Source organism: Lemur catta, chromosome 1, assembly GCF_020740605.2.
Source record: "Lemur catta isolate mLemCat1 chromosome 1, mLemCat1.pri, whole genome shotgun sequence".
NCBI classification, from domain to species: domain Eukaryota; kingdom Metazoa; phylum Chordata; class Mammalia; order Primates; family Lemuridae; genus Lemur; species Lemur catta.
Genome location: NC_059128.1, coordinates 199556447 through 199571095, shown reverse-complemented (window position 1 = coordinate 199571095; position 14649 = coordinate 199556447).

Genomic DNA, 14649 nt, shown 5'->3' with positions numbered 1-14649 from the left:
TTGTCTCACTTCCTTAAAGCCAGAAGGGAAAACTGATGTGGTGCAGCTATTAAACACAGGGCCCTAAGAACAGCACCTCTCACAGGTGCCACTCAGTTCAAGTTAGCTTGATAACATAGTAACCATCGTATGAAAAGCAAAATAGGCTTAGATTTTGAAGACCTGTGTTCAAGTCCTAGCTCTGTTGAAAAAAAAGGGTAATAATTCCTTCCCTATTTAATAAGGTTTTAGTAAGGAGCAAATGAGATAATGAAATACAAAATACACTGAAGCAATAATACCATACCTATATTGACAACTCGCTATAAGCCAGGCGTTGTCTGGTTTAGTCTTCATCACGAAGCTGAGAGAGGAAATGCTGTCTTCTTTTTACAGATGGGTAACCTGAAGCCCAGGAGGTGAAGTAACTCCCTTACAGCTAAAAAGTAGCAAAGTTGAAATCCAAACCAGATAATTTTACTCTAGAATAGGGACTTAACATACTATCTTTCCGTGTTTTATAATTATATTACTGTTTTTAGGGACTTGTGGGTCCCAAGTAACATTAGTATTACACATGCCCAAGATTATCCAAAAATGAACCTGAGAGATCTGTGTCCAGTATCGTAGCCACCAGTCACATGAGACTATCAACCCCCTGAAATGCAGCTAGTGCAACCAAAGGACTGAATTTTTTAATGTAAACTTAAACTTTTTAATTTAACTTTTTAAAGTTAAATTTAAGTTTTAAAACCAAAACTCAATTCAGTTATTAGAAAACTTTGAAGTATTTTTAGAATAACTTGTGTATGAAAATTGACTTTTTAACTATAAATTTTATGAAATCTAAATACAGATCAAGTATCTCCAATGAAAATTTAGCACCTGAATTGAGATGTACTATAAGTGTAAAATATGCATTTAATTTCAAAGACCTGGTATAAAAAAACATAAAATATCTCAATAACAATTTTATGTTGGAATAATATTTTAGATATAAGAAAACATATCATTAAAATTAATTTTATGTTTCTTTTTGCTTTTTTACTGAAGTTATTAAAATATTCAAAATTATATATGTGACTCAAATTATATTTCTGTTGAATAGCACTGGTCTGGACAATAAGTCAGCTGGAACTACAAGCTCTCCCCTTTTCCTGCCAGGATGGGCTGAACAGGAATTCAGCCTTTCCACCGTGGCTGTAAGTTTCCATGGACCCAATGTCCCCAAGGGCAGGGCAAATGGCTTTCCCAGACACGTGGCCATAAAAGTCCTTTAATCCATTGGTATCTATCTCCTTTGATATTTTTCCTACAAGATGAGAGATCAACATGAAGATAAAGTACATCTGCTGAACCTGGCTTTGTTTCCCTAATAAAAGCATTTCTAATCCACAGAACTATAGAATTTGCCTTGGCTTAAGACAGATAGTGACCACCAAAGGACCCACTTTGCACAACAGAGTCTCCTGGGAATACTTGGAAAGACTAATCCTAGGAAAAGACTGAACTTTCTCCTAGTATGAAGGTAAGATACTTAAAGAGCACTGAGATTTGTGATTTACTGTTAATGTGACACATGTGTACTTAACACAGGAGAAGCCAAGGATGTACTGGGTACATCTATAACCAGTGTTAGTCCCTAGAGTCACATTATCCCATAAAAACATAAGTGGTAGCAAAGTTAAGTTCCTGAACTAACACACATACTGCATTTAACCCCGAATAAAGCTGAAATACAGGCCAGGCGCGATGGCTCAAGCCTGTAATCCTAGCACTCTGGGAGACCGAAGTGGGTGGCTCGTTTGAGGTCAGGAGTTCGAGATCAGCCTGAGCAAGAGGGAGACCCCCGTCTCTACTAAAAATAGAAAGAAATTATGTGGACAACTAGAAATATATAGAGAAAAAATTAGCCTGGCATGGTGGCACATGCCTGTAGTCCCAGCTACTCAGGAGGCTGAGGCAGGAGGATTGCTTGAGCCCAGGAGTTTGAGGTTGCTGTGAGCTAGGCTGACGCCACGGCACTCTAGCCTGGGCAACAGAGTGAGACTCTGTCTCAAAAAAATAAAATAAAATAAAAAAGCTGCAATGCAATACTATTTTTATATTCCAGAGACAGAGGAATCCCTACCCACTAGCATGTATGACAGGGAACTACCTATTGATGAGAAAATCCACCTCCTTATAATGCTAATTAAATGAGAGCGTCCAGCTATATGCCAGGACATAGAACAGACATTAGGACAGTAATATGAAACAATATGGAAAACATTGGCTTTCTCATTTTGTGTTCTGGATCTCTGTTACCGAAGCCATGGAATGATAGTAGTCCTCATCTGAATTGAGAGCCTTAAATTAACCATGTATTTTAACTGCCTAGACAGTGTGTGACACATAGTGGTGACTAAATATTAATGTCCTTCCTCTGAGATAGAAGAAAAGTAAAAAGTCCCTGCCCAGCAAGAGTGAACACTAGCCGAAGGGGCTGTCTGGAGGCCCCTCTGCCAGTGCTGTCTAACTGGCACTTCCGCAGCGACAGGCAGGAGCAGCCGCTGGCACTGCGTGCGTGTGTGAGTGCAGGACAACCAGGAGGGGGATGTTGAGAGCACAGAAGGGGATGACTGTGACACAGAAGACATAAGGAATTGCACTGATATGAAGTGATCCCAGAACAAAAAGGAGGAATGGTTTCCTTGAAAATAAAATTGCTTTCTGCCCATTTTCTTGTCATTTGCCTTTCACATAGAAAAAAACAACTATTTGAGGTATTTCCTGAGCTGTGGTCCAAATAATCACAATTTTAAATGTTTTTGTTTTACCAGAATTCTAGAGCTTTTTAAAATAGAAATATACTTTCTTTCTTATGCTTTATGAGGCAGTCTTTATTTTTTTTCTATTCTGTATCAAAATCTTAAATGTGTCCACCCCACCCCCTTAATTCCCACTGTCACTGCCTTAGTTCAGGCTTTTTAGCATCTCCTGTGAGCTGCTATTATTCCTGGTGGGCCCTGCTTCAGTCAGTTCGAGACTGGGTGGCTTACACAGCAAACATTTATTTGTCACAGGTCTAGAGGCTGGGGACTCCAAGATGCAGGTGCTGGCACATCCAGTGTCTGGTGAGGGCCTCTTCCTGGCTTATAAATATGTGCTTTCCTGCCGTATCCTCACTTGGCAAGGAGCAGAAAAAGGAAGCAAACTCTCTTGTGTTTCTTCGTAGAAGGGCACTAATCCCATCATTAAGGCTCCACCCTCATGACTTAATTGCCTCCCAAAGACCCCATCTCCTAATACCGTCTCATTGAAGGTTAAGGTTTCAGCATATGAATTTGGGGAGGTCACATCATATAGTTTGTAATGGACCTCATTCCCCCCAATTTCTCCTCACTCCAATCCCTCTCCCACACTGTGACGAGAGCAACCTTTCCAAATCCTACAAGTGTCAGTTCCTACACTGCCTTCACACCATCAGCAGCTCCCATTTCTGTAGGATAGTTCAGACCACTTTGAAGGCACTGAGACTTCAAGACACAGCTCTACCTAATTTCCTGCCCCGTCTCTCAAGAAGCACCACCCTGGAGCACCCCATAGTTCAGGGATTGTGGGTACCACACCCTGATGATCTCGCCTACCTTACACCCTTTCCCTTCTTCCTGAATCTTCAAAGCTTCAGTTCAAAATGCCACCCATTTATTAAAACCTTCATCTATTCATTTCTCCCTTCTCCAGCACCCAGGCAGAGTTTATCATATTTGTCTCAATATTCACAAAACACTGTGAATACTACACAAAACACTGTGACTACCACCAGAATACTTCTAGTCATATCATGTCATATAAGAATGAATTATATACGCATTATTTTTCTCCATTACAGTGTGGACTTTTAGAGGACAGGGATTTTTTTTTATCACCAAGCCTTCTCCAATTTCTAAGACAGAGTGAATTCTCCATGAATACTTATAGAAAAGAAAAGGAGGATGAAAGAGAAGAAAAGAGTAGGAGAATGTTGAGCAATTGAATTTAAAATCTGAAAGAATTGGTTTTTTAGCCTAGTTCCTATAGGGAAGTTGCTGGACAACCTACATCGTTTCTCTGAATATCACTCTCTCTATTTCCTATCTGCAAAACAGAAATAATGATATCAGATCTTATTTCCCTGGAACTCTTAAGAGAGTAAATGAATTGAAAGAGCAGCTTTAAAATTCCAATTTTGAATTGAGTCTGAGGTCATGTGATTTTTTTAAATGTATTTTTCAGAAAACAAAAATTGGAAATTTTCTCTAACATTTTTATTGAAAAAAATTCTCTTTTGATAAATATGATACAAGATAAAACTTGCCACAATTCCAACTCTTCCACCTTTGTTAATGAATCAAGCCATATCAAAATGCAATAAAAAGGGTATAAGAGGCTCCTAAGAATCATTCAAATTTTTATCAGTAATTTTCCCTCCATAAAACGAGTATTTCTATTAAAATGATATTATATAAAAATGGAATTTTAATGTGTGGAGATTCTTTAAAATCATGAGACAACCTGGTAAAAGGCAGGCTTGATATTATTTTTCCCTCCCTAGAAATTAGAAAGGAAAGAAATTAGACATGAACGAAATTAGAAAATGCAAAACTAAAATAGCCACAAAATGAAAGGTGTTACCCAAATGTGGAAAGACTTCCAACTTAAAGATGCCAATAGTTAAGAGTATTAGGGTTTTCATCAGCAGTGACCATGGGAAATGAGAAATTTTTCATGAATAGAAACGGTTGCAGGAAGGCACAACTGCAAGTGAAGGGGCAATGTGTGACTAGGAAACAGGACTGTGACATCACAGCATCGTTGAAAACAGGAATTACTTGCCAACAAAGTAAATGTTATGAGAAAGAGTCTCAGTAGGCAGAATGATAAAGTTGAAAGGATAGTTATTTCAGGGAAAAGTGGGCTCATCAAAGAATAGGAAAAGGGTGTATCTGGTAAATTTGTATCAATAGTCAAGCTTTGATATCATTCTCAAAATATGAGTATGGTGATGAAGAAAAAACATGTGAATTAAAGAAGTGTTGAGATAATAAGCATAAAACTGAGAGTAAACAGTTTCCCTGGAATCTGAACGAGTCTGAGAGATGAGACATTGTCCTGTAAAAGAGTCTGTTCAGGTGTGATTTCTTCTTTCCAGTAATGGAGAATGAGAGAAGAGGGAGGGGAATAAAAAGCAACTGTTCTCCTTGGTAGGTCTGGATCTTAGGCAACTAAAGGAACTTCAACTTCTCTGGGAAAAATTTGTGCAGAGGAAAGGCGAGAGAGACCTTGAGGCTTCTTGAGTCCAGCATGTCAAAACACCGTATTTTGGGATATTGGTTTCTGAGCCCCAACATTACCAAACCTTTCCATGAAGCCATCATTCTCAATTGCTCACCCAAGTGTGCATGAAAGTAGGTTCTATTTTATTAGTTGTGATCCTTCTCATTTATCTAAATGACTATATGGCCAGTAATAGCTTTGGTTAGTGGGAGTGTCAGTCTGCAATCTGCTCTCGGTCCTGGTGCACTTTTTCTGAAGAATGTTAAGACACACAGATAGCAAAGCAAGCAAGAGGCAAAGTTAATTGAGCAAAAGCAAGATACATTTGCCACAGATAGCAAACAGGCCCCTGTTATTACAGGAAGTGCTGGCTATTAACTAAAGTTTCATTTCATATTGTCTGGGTTGGACCTTCCCGGGCAGCGTGGCTCATGCATCACCTTGATGGACAGCTGTTAGTTATATAACCTGAGTCTTCCTGTGCATTCAGATTTCCCGTGAGCCTCTCTGAAAGCCCACAGGGCTGGGGGGTGGAGGGGAATGCAATGTAGATTTACACTAAGGACATGATAATTGGCCTGAGGTAACTTTTGGTCATCTTCCAGACCCTTCTGGCCAAGAAATCTCCAACACCTTTTGTGGTTACTGCGCTGAGTCCTGATTGGCAGTACATTTCCTCCTGGCACTTGTCCCTTCCCCTTCCCTGGGAGAGCCAGAGGCCCCTCACTACCTACCTAACAAGAGTGGCTAAACTTTGAATAGCAGACCTTAGAAAATTTGATTTGACTAGAATTCCTAACAAAACAGAATATCAGGAAAAAATAAGCATAAAACTTCATTCACTGTAAATATTTTGGGATGCGGATATTTATCTTGACCATCACTGAAGAATCTAAATATGAAAAGAAAAAAATGAAAAATGTATATGAGAACAAAAGACTAAACAAACAAGATTCTTCATGGTATGTATAAGTTGAGCACCTGGGAGCATGCATCACCTCTACTGTTCCCTCAGAAACAGCTAAGAAAATAACTTCTTTTATATCCAAAGTCTCCCAAATGTACTAGAAGAAGAACTGGGCCTCCCAAGGGACCATGAGGTTAAGAGTCACTGTTAAAAGTCTTTTACAAACAGGAAAAATCTAGCTCTAGCTCAAAGCATTCAATGTACTTAGGAAATCTACAGGCTACAAATCACTATTACTACCATGTCCCACTTGGCTTTTTCACCTTGCTGCCAGATATCAATACTGACAACATCTTACCTTTGAAAAGCTGGCCCCAGTTCCCAAAGCACTTCACATGCATTAGCTCCTTTGATCTTCAGAGGAGCCCTGTGCAGTAGGGTAGGGTAGTTATTTTCCTAATGAGAAAACAAAAGCTCAGAGAAGGAAGGTTATACTCCTAGAAAGAGGCACATTGAGGATAAAAGTCCAGGTCTTCTGGGTCCAAACCTACTGCGTCTCCCACTTCCTTTTTATGTTGCATAATGATCGTGAGAATAGTTCAGTTCTCCTAGAAAGAGCAAAACGCTTGGGCGAGCGATCCTAAATTTTCCCTGAGCCCCTTAGAGGAGTAGGTGATGTGTTTTAATACTTGGAGGGGAAGAGACCAGAATGGGCAGAATTTCTCTTGTGAGAGGTGTTGGCAGCAGGCTCAGGCTGCAGATGGGCAGAGGGAGAGACCAGGGTGCAATGCTCCAAGCAGGGATTAAACATCAAAATCAAAAAGAGAACAGCTGTAGCCCCTTCACATTACAGTTTTAAAATTCCAAGCATGTAAAGAACCATAAAAATCACAAGTAGGCCCCTGGATCATAACAGATGAATAAGGGATTTGTAATCTTTAAACTACAAGGAGAATGGCTTACATTTGTACCATTTCCTATTTTGATTACAATCATTGTCCTGAGAGCAGATTCATGTTGTGCCTTTTCTGATTCTTTTTGCAATCCATCACAAGCAGACAAAGGAATGGTAATGTTGCTGTACATTCTTTGAAAGACAATAAAAGCCTATGTAACTTCCAACCTTTCCATTTGTTTTGTTTTTGTTTTCTGTTTTCACTTGTTTGTCATAATTTGATTGGGTGGTCATTTTCTATTGTGGCCTGTTAGTCACTTCATTAACCTGGAAGGGTGAGATGGTCTGGACAATTAGCTTCCAGAATATTAAAAAGGTTAAAGCCAAAAAGCCTGCTGCTTAGTGCTTTTCATAAACAAGCTCAGGCTTTAAATTCTGATATCTCATTCCAGCTTCCCAACCTATAATCATAAGAAATGGCACAAAGCAAGGCTCTTCCTCAATTATTTTAAAATGTCATTCATATTCTAATGATTTCGGTCATATGCAGTTTATATGTCAATAAACCTGGGGCAAATTTCTACCCTCCCTTTCCTACAACACCCTACGACAACAGAATGTCCTTTATACCTTAGTAAGGACTTTTTTTTTTCAGCTCAATCTGTTTTCCTTTGTATTAAAGGAACTTCTATAAAATTGATAAGGACTGTTATAACAAACAAAATTCTTGATTTTTCTAGAAATTCACTGATCACAGAAATGTGGTGTGAGGGTATCAAAGCTCATACGTAAAGAAACAAATGTAAACGATCCTTTGCCTCTGGGCTCTAGTCTGGCTAGTAACTGTTACGGCCTAAAGTAGGGGCAGAGCAGTGTGCACTTACCTGTATTATTGTGCTATATATATGCCACCATCTGGAAAACTGGAGCTGCACCAATGCAAAAATATGAGAAAAAGACATGGATTATGTTACATTTTTCAGGTATTATTCAAATCCCACAGTTGGGTAACTGCAAGGATGACATAAAAATCCAGTAATTTCTAAATTAAAAAGCAGGCTAACTTTTTCTTCTCTTCGCCGACTTTTTTTTTTACTCTTGATCCAGCTGTATTGCCTATTCTTTCACAGCGTACAAAATATAGAGAGCATCAGAAATTGGTATCATGCCCACAGCTGACCTGATTATAGAATTGCACTCCTATCCCCATCACTTATACTCCATCTGCCCCTGGGTGGCTTTATACACAGGGGACATTTGGAACATAGGAGGAGTTTGCCCTTGGAGGCAGCAAAGCTTGGGGTAAATCATATCATGTGTAGCATTAGAGCATTTCCATACAGTGCTTTATGATGGATATGGTAGCCTCAGGAATTCCAGTTGGATATATAAACAGCCTCTTGTTGTTTGTTATTTTAATTGTGGTCATTATACAAATGTAAATGAAATGTGCACTCTGCTCTCCATCATTTGCATGTAGATTTGGCAAGCAGCATTTGAAAGAAAACAGTCTTGTCACCCAGTGCTTTTATAATTACTACTATTCTCAGACAATAGATTAACTCATTCATTCATCTATGCATTTATTCCACAAACATTTACTGAACATCTACTATGCACTAGGCAGTGTGAGAGAGTAACAGGCATGTGATATACAAAAATGATGAGGAGATAGTCCATCTTCAAGGAGCATGTGGTCAAATGGGGAAAGAAATATAAATGGATAAATTACAAATACTATTTGTTTTTTTTAATGGTGGAATTCAAATACAAGTAAAATTCTATGTCAAGAGACCCAAGCAGGCAAGTGTAACAGAGGAGATGTTATTTGAGTTGGATTTTGAAGAACAAGTAATACATTTCCAAATGGAGAAAGCTCAAAGGACATCCCTGATTGAGGAAAGAGCAAAAGAGAGGTGTATAGAGGAAATGCAATTTTAGTTCTGGCCTAAGCAAAATATAATTAAGTAAAGGAAATCTACTTTCCATTGCCACCCTATTTTCTTACCTAAGTCACATAACATTGGCAAAACTCCAGTGCTAATAATTTGGAACTTTGCTTCATATCCTCTCTAGTGATATGAACGAGGATAAGATTTTGTTACTAACAACCACAAAAACAGCAACCAACTTGGCTACCATTCTTCTCACACCATTATCTCTGCTGATCTCATGGGTCTTAGGAAATAATCAAACCAAACTTCTTGAGTATTGCCAACTAACTAAGGCCTATTGAAACTTGTAATAGATGTTTGTACCAGAGCATACAAAGTTTTCAAGGAGGCCAACCAGATTTCAGGCTACAGGGTCTGGCTTTGTGTCTGTATTGCAGGAACTGGCTGAGCAAATGGCTCCTGCCTTCTTAGGTCTTATGAACATCTCCAATGTGGTTTTGTCATGGGGTTGTAGAACAGAGCAACTTCTCAAGAAGTTTATTATTGCCTTAGCAATGAAGCTGTGTGAGGATCATATTTTCTAAGCACAACATGAAAACACATGGTCTGGTACCAGGACCTGGTGATTGCCTGCCACTTGAAAACCAAACACAAGAGGTGAGTGTTGGTGAAGGAAAGGTAGTTTATTCAAGTGTCAGACGCCTGAGGAGATGGTAGACAATCATCTCAAAGACCATCTCATCTCCTCTGCCTACTGAGCAGCTTATAAGGGGAAAGGGGAAAGGGCAAAGGGTGGAGGGTGAGGGCATGGCAGAAAATAATCTTTGTGCAAGTCATCATGACTTGTTCAATGGTTACCAGCAGACAACAGGTCATCTAGTGGATCTTGTCATCAGCAGTCTGTGGTTGGCCTGTTCTGGACACTTGATCTTTTTTGCCTCAAAGTCATTTTCAAAATCTTGTGCCCAGGAGCTGTGTAAACAGGCAGCAGGTTAATTCTAAACTTTTAAGACAGAACAAGCTGAAGCATATGGGAAGCAAAATGGCTTCCCTTTAGCTGGCCTAGTGTTATAGTCTGAATGGCCCTTGGGGTATGCTGACAATTTGAATGCAAGAACATCTTGAAAACTTCTAAGATGGAAGAGTACAGCACCCATTTCCCCAAGGAGAGTCTACTCTCTATACCAGTTGCTATGGTTTGAATGTCTCCTCCAAAACTCATGTTGAAATTTGATTGCCACTGACATTTTTAAGAAGTGGGACATTTAAGAAGTGATTAATTGATGGTCAGAAATGTATCACTCCAGTGGTGGATGTTGATAGTGGAGGAGGCTGTGTATGCGAGGAGCAGAGGGCATATGAGAATTCTCTGTACTGTCCTCTCAATTTTGCTTGAACCTAAGACTGCTCTAAAAATAATGTTTATCAGAAAAAAAGTCTTGGCCTTGAACAGGAACAAATCCTTGGTGGACACGTAGCTGTCTGCCATCAGCAAACAATATCACTTACGGATGGTTTCATCCCTAACTTGGCACATCAGTGCTCAGTAAATCCTTACTAGATAAATGGATAGATGAATGAATCTTTGCATCTCAATTCAATTATTCTAAGGAGGCATTAAAAATCTTTTAAATGTAAAAAAAAAAATGATTAAGCCGTGAGAGCTCTGCCCTCAGGAATGGATTAATGCCATTATCATGGGAGTGTGTTAGTTACCTAGGGAGTTCAGCCTCCTTTTCCCCTCTGTGTGCTTGCTTCTACCTTCTGCCTTCGGCCTTGCCCCATGGGTTGAGGCCCTTGCCAGATGTTGGCACCATGCTCTTGGACTTCCCAGCCTTCAGGACCATAAGCCAAATAAACATCTACTCATTATAAATTACCCAGTCGGTGGTATTCTGTTATACCAGTGGAAAACTAACTAAGATACCACTGCTGTCCAATAAAAATATAGTATGACCCACAAATCTGAACTACATCTATAATTTTAAATTTTCTTATAGCTACATTAAAAAAGTAAAACAAAGGTAAAATTAATTTTGATAATATATTTTATTTAACCTAATCTATCCAAAATATTATAATTTCAAAATGTAAATAATATTTTTAAAGAATTAATGGTATATTTTACTTTTTTAATTAAATCTTTAACATCCAGCGTATATTTTTCATTTATAGTACATCTAGCCACATTCCAAGTGCCCCAGTAGCCATACGTATCTAGGGACTTTGGTATCAAACAGTGCAGCTCTATATCACAGCAACTATCTGTGTTCCCCGCTTCCCTGCACCACTCTGCATTGGTAGTAATCTACAAATAACCAAAGGATTAGCCAGTGTTAATCAAGACTCTGGACTTATGGTAAATCTCCTTTGTTCTCGCGTGCATTCATTTAATCACTTAACAAACATTGTTTCAGCAACTATTTAGTCCACGTCAAGTTATATGTGTCCTGTAGGAACACAAAATGAAATAAGGCTTGGTCTCTGCTTCCACAATCTAGTTGAGGAGAAACAAGTAAAACGATAATATTAATAATACAATGCCTTGAATTCTTTGACAGTGCTTGCACAGGGAGCCATGGAGCGCAGAGGAAAGTCAAGGAACGAGCAGGAGAGAGAAGGGAGCTGGAAAATCATTCACTGCAGGACTAGTGAAAGTTTAGTCGGACAGTTGCAAAGCGGAGGGGAAAACACGCATGAAAGGAAAAGGAGCATGTGTAAAGACCCAAGGCACCGTTCTACAGAACTCAAAAGTAAAATCCATAATAAGGAAGTTCCAAGAGTGTCAAAGAATAAGTTCAGAAACCTTGCCTATCTGTGTTGAATATACCCACTTGGTTTAGAATCTGTTAATAAATTCCAGGCAAATCCCTGCAATTTGTTTTTAGATAGGAATGATGTCTGCTAATCAACATTCTGGAACAAGCCTAAAAATCCTACAATTTATACTGCAAATGTATATGCTGGATATGACTATAAGGAACCATTGTAGTTGTTCAAATTCAGCTTTTCCAAAAACCAAAGATTGCTGGCTTAAGGTCAGGGTGTCTTCGTTATAAAATAGAATTTTTGTGTCAACTCAGAGAACTCTTTGCTAAAGTACTTTAGGCTACAGTAGCACAGAGTTACATGTACTCTGATTGACTCTCTTTGGCTTTAAGATGACCAGCAGGTTCCTCAAGATCTGTCTTGGCCTATATCTCCAGCTTTACCTCCACCTTCTTCTCCACCTGACACTCATACTCAAGTACACAGCACTGAAGTCATAGCAAATTACCTGTGGTTCCTGAAATACAGAGGTGCATTCTCTCTCAGTTGTATACCTTTTCACATATGATTACCAGAATTCACTGCCAATTTCTACCTGAACAATTCCCTAAAACTCAGCTCAAGTGCAACTTCCTTGAGGAAGCCCTCCCCACCTCCCCATGCGCCACCCCTCTGGGTGGGTGCTGCCCCTCTGTGCACCCCTGGCCCCCTACGAGTATCTCCACCATAGCTCTTCCTTCCACTTACTTACCTTCTCTCACAAGACTCCTAGTGGGCAAAGACTTTTTATGTTTATATCCCCAGCGCCTACTCAGGTACTCAATAAGTGATTAAGAAGTGGATGAATGAATGAAACAATCAATTAATCACATTGTCTTCAGAACAAAATCATGCACATTGGAGAATTTATGGGTTATGAATAATTTAGATACAGAAGGCAGAATTGTGGCTAATCAGCCAAATATTTTTTTAGGCAAAGTAATGTAAGACATAGGATATAAAAGGTTGTCACTAATTTAAAGGGAGGTAGATTTTGGCTCAAGGTAGAGCTACTAACAACTGTCCTACAAAAGAATAGTCTATCTCAGGGGTAAGAAAATTATGCCAAATCCAGCTCACCACCTGTGTTTGTAAATAAAATTTTATTGTAACACAGCGACACCCACTTATTTACATGTTGTCCATAGCTGCTTTCACACCACACGGGCAGAGGTGAATAGTTGCCACAAAAACTCTAAGGCCTGCAAAGCCTAAAATATTTACTATCTGGTCCTTTACTGAAAAAGTTTGCTGACCCCTGCTCTATTAATGAGGTTGTGAGATTCCCATTATAGGAAGTATCTATCCAGGATGTGGAAGCAATACATTCTTTAAAAGGGAGAATGGGGCCGGGCGCAGTGATTCACGCCTGTAATCCTAGCACTTTGGGAGGCCGAGGCAGGCAGATTGCTCGAGGTCAGGAGTTCGAGACCAGCCTGAGAAAGAGCGAGACCCCGTCTCTACTAAAAAAATAGAAACAAATTATCTGGCCAACTAAAAATATATATAGAAAAAAATTAGCCGGGCATGGTGGCGCATGCCTGTAGTCCCAGCTACTCGGGAGGCTGAGGCAGGAGGATCGCTTGAGCCCAGAAGTTTGAGGTTGCTGTGAGCTAGGCTGACGCCACGGCACTCACTCTAGCCCAGGCAACAGAGCGAGACGCTGTATCAAAAAAAAAAAAAAAAGGGAGAATGGTAACCTTTAAAGTTCCTTCCCTCTGGGCAGGTCTGTGTTACAGACCTGCTTTTCTATGACAAAAACAAGTCATACTCCCTCATTTGTCTTTGACTGACAGCCCTATTATGGGCTGCCTTGCTAGTTGGAGAAAAGGAAGTCATTTCCCTATACAACCATGGTTTAGGTAATGCACCTGAGTTCCTAAATACAGTTTACTGCCACTCTAAATAATGAAGGAAATAAATTTGTGGCTTTAAGTATCACCAGGCCACTATCACAGGAAGAAGTTACAATCGATTCAAAGGAAGCCAAGGGGACAGTACCTGACTCGCCACTGACTGCATTTCCCAGCAGACTTAAAACCAAGCTCTCCCTCTTAACTGCTGGTATTAATCATGGGCCAGCCCTTCAGCCTTTGTTCTTTATGAGGCTGGGTGGTCATGGTGGAGAAGGAAGCCGCCGCTGAGACTGCCTCTTCAGCAGTCACCATAGCAAATTTCTGGCGTTACTAGGTAGTACATTGTTCTACAAATAGTGGAGGCACAGGAGCAAATCCCAAAGACTCCATTTTAAAGTGTATACATGAGCTACCCCCAAAGACACTTACATCCATTCCATCCTCTTCAAGCATCTCCTCACCAAACATGTCAAGTCTCAGAAGCTGCTCAAAGGTAAAGGCAGCTGAAAAGACCCCAAACCATTTGGGGTAGAAATCATTTATAGCTGCTGTTTACTTCTTGCCAGCAGTCACAATTGAAAATGCTCACAGGTTTTAAGTAAATCCTCCTTCTTTCCCTCCCATCCTCATAAAAGGATTCTCTTCTTCCTTGTTTACCACAGCGGCTGCGCCAATGAACTGCTCTCATGCTCTCAGACTTCTGCCGACTCTTGTTATCAGTCTGAAGTGCAGCTTCAGAATTGGCTGCTTTAGAGGGAAAAGCGGAAAAAATCTCCCCAGCATTAGGAAGCGTAGAGGGAGGATCATGTCAGTTCTAGCTGTCCAGGGCCAGCTGGTGAGGAGACTTGGTATTTGTGCTCCCCCACTCCCAGCCCCCAGGCTAGAGGATACCTACAGTAATTTTAAAAAAGTAGAGATTTGCTCCCATGAAGCCTTATTGAAATGCTCCACCGGAAGGAGTGACTGTAGGTCAGAAGAGAAAACATTCAGTCAATGGGATTGAGATTGATG